Genomic DNA, 5835 nt, shown 5'->3' on the forward strand with positions numbered 1-5835 from the left:
CTTGCAAAAAATAATTTTTCTGAAATATTTTCATCTACTTTTAGTTTTGTAAATAATATTACTAATTAAATAATTAATTGATTAATTAGCTGAATATATATTTAGGCATTTTATAGTTTTCTATTTTTTAAATAGAAATATGAATATAGTGTATATTTTTTGCGCATAAAAAGAATTCTTTAAATTTTCCGGAATGCTTACGTGAAAATTCCAAGTATTATACATTTTATGAATAAAATATTAAAAGAAAACATTTTTTGATATTATATTAATATATTTTTTAGTTTCCTGCTTTTGAAATAGAAATATAAAAATAAAGTACATTTTTTTTTTGCATAAAACGGATTCTTTGAATTGTCCGGAATGTTCACGTAAATGTTCGAATTATCCTCTTTAGGAATACAATATTAAGACAAAACTTTTTATTTTTTTTGCTTTTCACAAGTTTTCACTATAAAAATAAAAATATGGAATTTCAAGGTTAGGATTTTCAATTAATAACTTCAATTACTTCCATGCTATTATTATTATTAATATTATTGATTTATGTATAACAAACCGTAAAATTGGTCATAAAATGGTAAAATGATCCCATTCTTTCTAGATCTATATTTTATAACGAATTATCTTTATCATCATTTCAGTGCCTTGTTTATTCTTGATTTATATAACACTATTCTTTTTAATTCTTTTTAATCCTAGAGAATAAATAAATAATCCATAATAATTGAAAAAATTCAAGTTCCCGCTCGACCAAAGCTGAGTTTATTGCGTCGTCTCGTGACATGTGTTCAAAATAATCCGTTTAAACGCAGCGGTATTGTCGCATTAGGCCGAAAAGTACCGGAAAAACCGAAGTCACAAATTCGACGATAGCGCCGCTCCCTTGACATGTGGCCTAACTAGACCCTTGCCGTATCTTGGTAAAATATCTTTGATCAAACCAAAAATTATCTGCAAAGTGCTATGACTCTAATGGTAATATCATATTTCATCAATTTATAAATAAACTGTCATTAAAATTATAAACATATTCATGCATAAAAACGTTCTTTAGTGCTTTTTATTTAATTTGTCAAATTTTAAACACGATATCTCAATCCGTGTGGACACAGTGAACACCAAAAAAATGCTCATAACCGGGGGCTAGTTTGGTCACGTGGTCATCAAAGAGCATGCCCTTAAGACCAATGGAGAAAGTATCACGCAGGGGGGGGGGGGGGGGGGTGAGAAGTTACTGAAAAATATATCCCGTATTTTGTGAATGGCCCCTATTCAGTTTTTGTTAATAGTGTAAAAGATGGAGATAGAAATAAGAAAATTGTTTAAATGACTCGAAAGTGATCTGAAAATCGAAAAATAATTTAAATTAATATTATAGGTTGAAAAATTATGTACCCGTTTTATTTATGCTGACATACAGCAAAGGGACACATTAGAAGCATTCTTTTTTATACTTCTAAAAATTCAAAGATACTTACGAAATGGTGCTCTCATATGTAATATTCGCGAACCTGTTGATAAATATAAATTTAATCGTGAGAATTATTGATTTGTGCACATTCTGTTTTATTTCACTTTCCTTACGTAATTATTTTTCCTTATTTTTAGTGCACTTTTGTTTAATTTATTTACACAATATATTTCCCAACTTTCGGGACTCTCTTCAAAACAAGTCGGGCGGACGCCCGACCTTCCCTCCCCCCGGGTTGGGGGCCCTGTTTGTCGGTCTGTTTAACCTGTCCAATTATCGTCAATTCTCAATGTTTTGAGGCCCTTTGAATCAGAAAAAACAAACATGTCTACCTGCTCGTCAGTATGTAGCCCAATGCGTGATAACTGATAACTTTCAAAAGAATTCTCTAATCAAAATGTGCTCTGGTACAATATTTTCTGATCCAAATAAAAGACAGACAAGAAAAGTTGTCAATAGTTTGGCTTTTCCTTTTAAAATGGTCTATGCACAAAGGTGGGAGAAGTACAAAGACTGAGCGCGAAGCGCGACATCTGATTGGAACTTACTATTATTTTAAAATTTGAACATTAATATTTCAATTGCAAAAATGGTGCTGCAAGAGTTAAAAATATATTTTTTTAATATAAGAATACGTTAAAATCACATAAATTAAGTATTATAAATATTTACATATAAGTATTTATTTATATATTTTTTATTATAACTCATTAGGAGTAAAAAAATATTTAAAATCAAAATATTATCGAAACGATTAAATAATACGCTATTCTCGGAAGAATTACGTCCTCGACAGCAATTATTGATCATAGATCTCGTCACCAGCACCGGCTTGTGTTTCCATTCTCCCCTCCTCCCACTCTCTCATACTCTCTCTCTCACTCACTCACTCCCCCACCCACACACTTCTTTGATTCAGTAATTCAGTTGCGTTCGTCCGTTGTCGAGGTTTGTTTGTCGCGGCGGTAAGGTTCGGCTTGTGTCTGAACTTTCATCTCTTTACCTTCATTATTAAAAAAAAAAAAATAATAATGCGAATAAAAATATCTTTCGGTGCGTGAAGCTCCAACATTCTCTCTCTTCTCTTTCTATTCTTGAAAACAAGTAAGTGAAAATCAAAATAACGCAGTATAAGTATTCATAGATAAATAAAAACATTCGGAAAAGCATCAATGGCTGCTTGTGTGTACATCGTGTACATTAATATTATTTTCATGTGATGTGAAAGTAGCGGTGCAACTTTACCATTTTGAAAACACGCATAAGAGTGACCTCTTTGATTTACGCATTGAAAGTGAATATAAAATAATTGATTATTTTCTTCAAAAAGAGAACATTTATTATCTTAATTAGCTCGAAATGGGTACTGCAATTAAGAATTTCTATTGTCTATATCTATATTTATTTTTAATGGTCTTTTAAGAAATTGTAGAGAATTTTTGACATTTTTTTCTGGAATTTTTGGTGTGGAAAATATCTATTTAAATAAATTTAAGAAACCTACTTTGTTGCCTTATTCTTTTACATTTCCTAAAGTTTTGTAGCGGTATATTGTTTATAAACCACAGTTTCTCGGCTCACCGAAAGTATATTGTACCCACCGAATTTTTGTAAACATAGCCCACTTTCCATTTTTTCCATGCTACGCGCACGAAATTTAGGTGAACGTAGACGCACGGTGTCTTATAACACATTTGATCTTGCAGGCAATATTTGAATAGCAGAATATTTTCTCTTATTTGACATTTCAGAAATGGATTATTTTTTTATTATCCGACACTAATCATCCCTGCGTCTCTTATACATTATAACCACAAATATTTTATACATTTTTAGTGCCTTCATTTTCATGAAACAGTTCAAGGTCACAAAGTTAAGAATAAAATGCATAAATTGCGGTTAAAAAATCTTGAACACATACGTAATTATTTTTACATTTCAAATATTCAGTCCAACATCTGTATGTATGGAAAGTGCGTGCCTCTTCCAAGGTCCAAATTCCTGGAGTTTTGTGATTACTATGACTTAGACGTCCAACAGATAACAGATAAAAAAAATCAGCCCGCAGCGCAGGAACATTCTCAACGCGCGCTGTGCTCGCATCTTCGCTGGGAAGTTTAAGCGCATATTGGGCGCGCGACTGTTAGTTCTCGCGCTTCGGTCTCTGTAATATAATTATCTCGCGCTTCACGCTTGCCCTTTGTACTTCCCCCACATTTGTACGCAAATTTTTTGAAACTAAAGGTCAAAACATCGACAACAGTAATATAATGATTGTGAATTCTCTTTTCTTAAAGCTCTTTCGTCTTTAACGAACTCATTTTCATCACGCATCTCTTGTTCATTACTCGATTTTATTCACAATGCGAACTTTTCTATATAAACAAGGATAAGAAGTTACGGTAGAGCAGGGCCTATTATTAGAAGTACAAATATATTAAGTAAAGCTAAAAGGGCAATGCATAGTCCTATATTTATACCGATTGTACTTTACGATAGCGAGACGTGCACATATCAAGAAAAGGACTGATGGGCAAAGTGAGCAACAAAATAATCATCTAAGAATGTGATGTAGAAGAGACACTAGTTGGAATATGGGAAAGAAATCGGTGAAGATGTTTTGAGCATGTCGAGATAATAAAAGATGAACAACTAAATCAAATAAGTGTATCAAGTTAAAGTAAATTGCAATGTGCCCAGAGGCAGAGCGCGGAAAGAATGGTTAGAATGTGTGAATGAGACCCTGATTCGAAGAGACATACGAAGCCACCTAAACACGAGAGCTTGCATGAAAAAATACATGCCCGGAAAGGAAGCTAGATAAGTATGCCAGGACAGAAAAGTGTTGCTACAAATAGTTAATAAAAAGAGTGTCAGTAGTGTGAATGAAACTTGAAACAAAACTTGTGTCATTTTTCCATTAACTTAATTTGTTAATTTTTAATTTTATTCTTTACGATTAAAACAAAAACTGCCCGTTCCATTAAAACATGATGGAGAACAAATTTATGGATTTTTTTTCAATGTACAACTTTTGCTCATAAGTTTTTTTCGTACCCTGCGTCGTTTTTCCAACATTTAATTTTTTTATTTTTTAATGTTATTTTTCACGATTAAAATCAACTTTTGTCTAATTTTTTTCCGTAGTTTGTGTCGTTTGTCCAAAAATATATTTTTTATTTTTAATGTTTTTTATGAATAAAATAAAAACTACGCTTCCTGTCAAAAAGTGATCAATAACAAATTTATAGATATTTTTTGAGGGCACAATTTTCGTCAATTCATCATTTATCGTATCTTGCATAGTTTGACAGCAAAATGGAATTTTGTACTTCTTATTTTTTCTGCGGTCTCGTCTGTTGATCAGGCGCCCTGGCAAAAAACCCAGGTGGAAATTTACCACAGACTTGGTATCGCGCCAGTACCGCACTAGGATTTCTGGTACTAGCGTGGTACAGGTATAATACTGGCTGAAATACGGCGTGGTACTGGCAATACTACCAAAGGTAACTAGACTAGGAGTTGGCACTAGGTACAGGGGCGGTACTGCAGTCACATTTTCTGTCCTATCGAGGTGCTGCCCTCACCTTATTACGAAATCGAATTCTGGTTTTCTCATTCTTCGTAAAATATGACGGTAAAGCAGTAGAAAGATATTTTGAGGTTAGAAAGGTTGACATGTATCGCTATACATATGTATAAACACGGAACTACCGAATAAATAATCAATTAAATACGAATAGCGCAATGTCTAGATGCACCAAAAATACATTTTTGGAATAAATAATGGAGAAAATTATATGATAAGATGGTAAGAAATAAACTGAATTTTCAGAGTAATACTCTAAAAAAGTTAATTATGTTTATACTTAATAAAATCGTAATTATTATTATTCCTAATATTTTCATGTGGCTACTAATGACAAATGTGATTTTTTTAATTATAGTGTTTTGTACGTTGAAGTTTAATTTTCATTACTATACTGAACTGAAATTTGTGTACATTTAATAACATACAGAATTTTTTGGAATTCTGAAACTTCAGACAGGTTTTTTGTACATAGTCTTTTTTTTAAGTACAAAAAAAGTCAACGAAAAGCGATTTTTTAATTTAAAAAAAGAAACGTCAAGGTAAATTAGTGATTAACAAATTTTTCTTTGACAAATGTATATTTTTAAATTAAAATAATCAAATATTTATACAAAGTAAAAGCTTTTGTAATGTTTAAGGTTTAAAAAAATTATTCTTTAAATTGAAAATTACCACAATTGTGGGTCCGGATGCAATAAGGGCACATAAAATTTTTTCGTGCGAAAACGAAGTCCCCTGGAGGCTTTAGAAAAAATTTTCGAATTTTAAT

At 31.7% G+C, this 5835-nt stretch overlaps 1 protein-coding gene across 2 annotated transcripts in view; it reads left to right on the forward strand.

Moving 5' to 3' along the window:
- Positions 1–5835, forward strand: part of LOC117171352 (methylglutaconyl-CoA hydratase, mitochondrial) — a 193006-nt gene that overhangs the window by 73202 nt on the left and 113969 nt on the right. The window contains exon 1 of one of the 2 annotated variants that reach the window (XM_033358594.1): positions 2395–2578. The exons of the other annotated variant lie outside the window; for it this stretch is intronic. The gene's annotated coding sequence lies outside the window, so the exon portion shown is untranslated. Of the gene's footprint in view, positions 1–2394; positions 2579–5835 lie in introns of those variants that run through there. 2 annotated transcript variants of the gene reach the window in all.

This window comes from Belonocnema kinseyi, chromosome 4 (assembly GCF_010883055.1).
Source record: "Belonocnema kinseyi isolate 2016_QV_RU_SX_M_011 chromosome 4, B_treatae_v1, whole genome shotgun sequence".
In the NCBI taxonomy this organism is placed as follows: Eukaryota; Metazoa; Arthropoda; class Insecta; order Hymenoptera; family Cynipidae; genus Belonocnema; species Belonocnema kinseyi.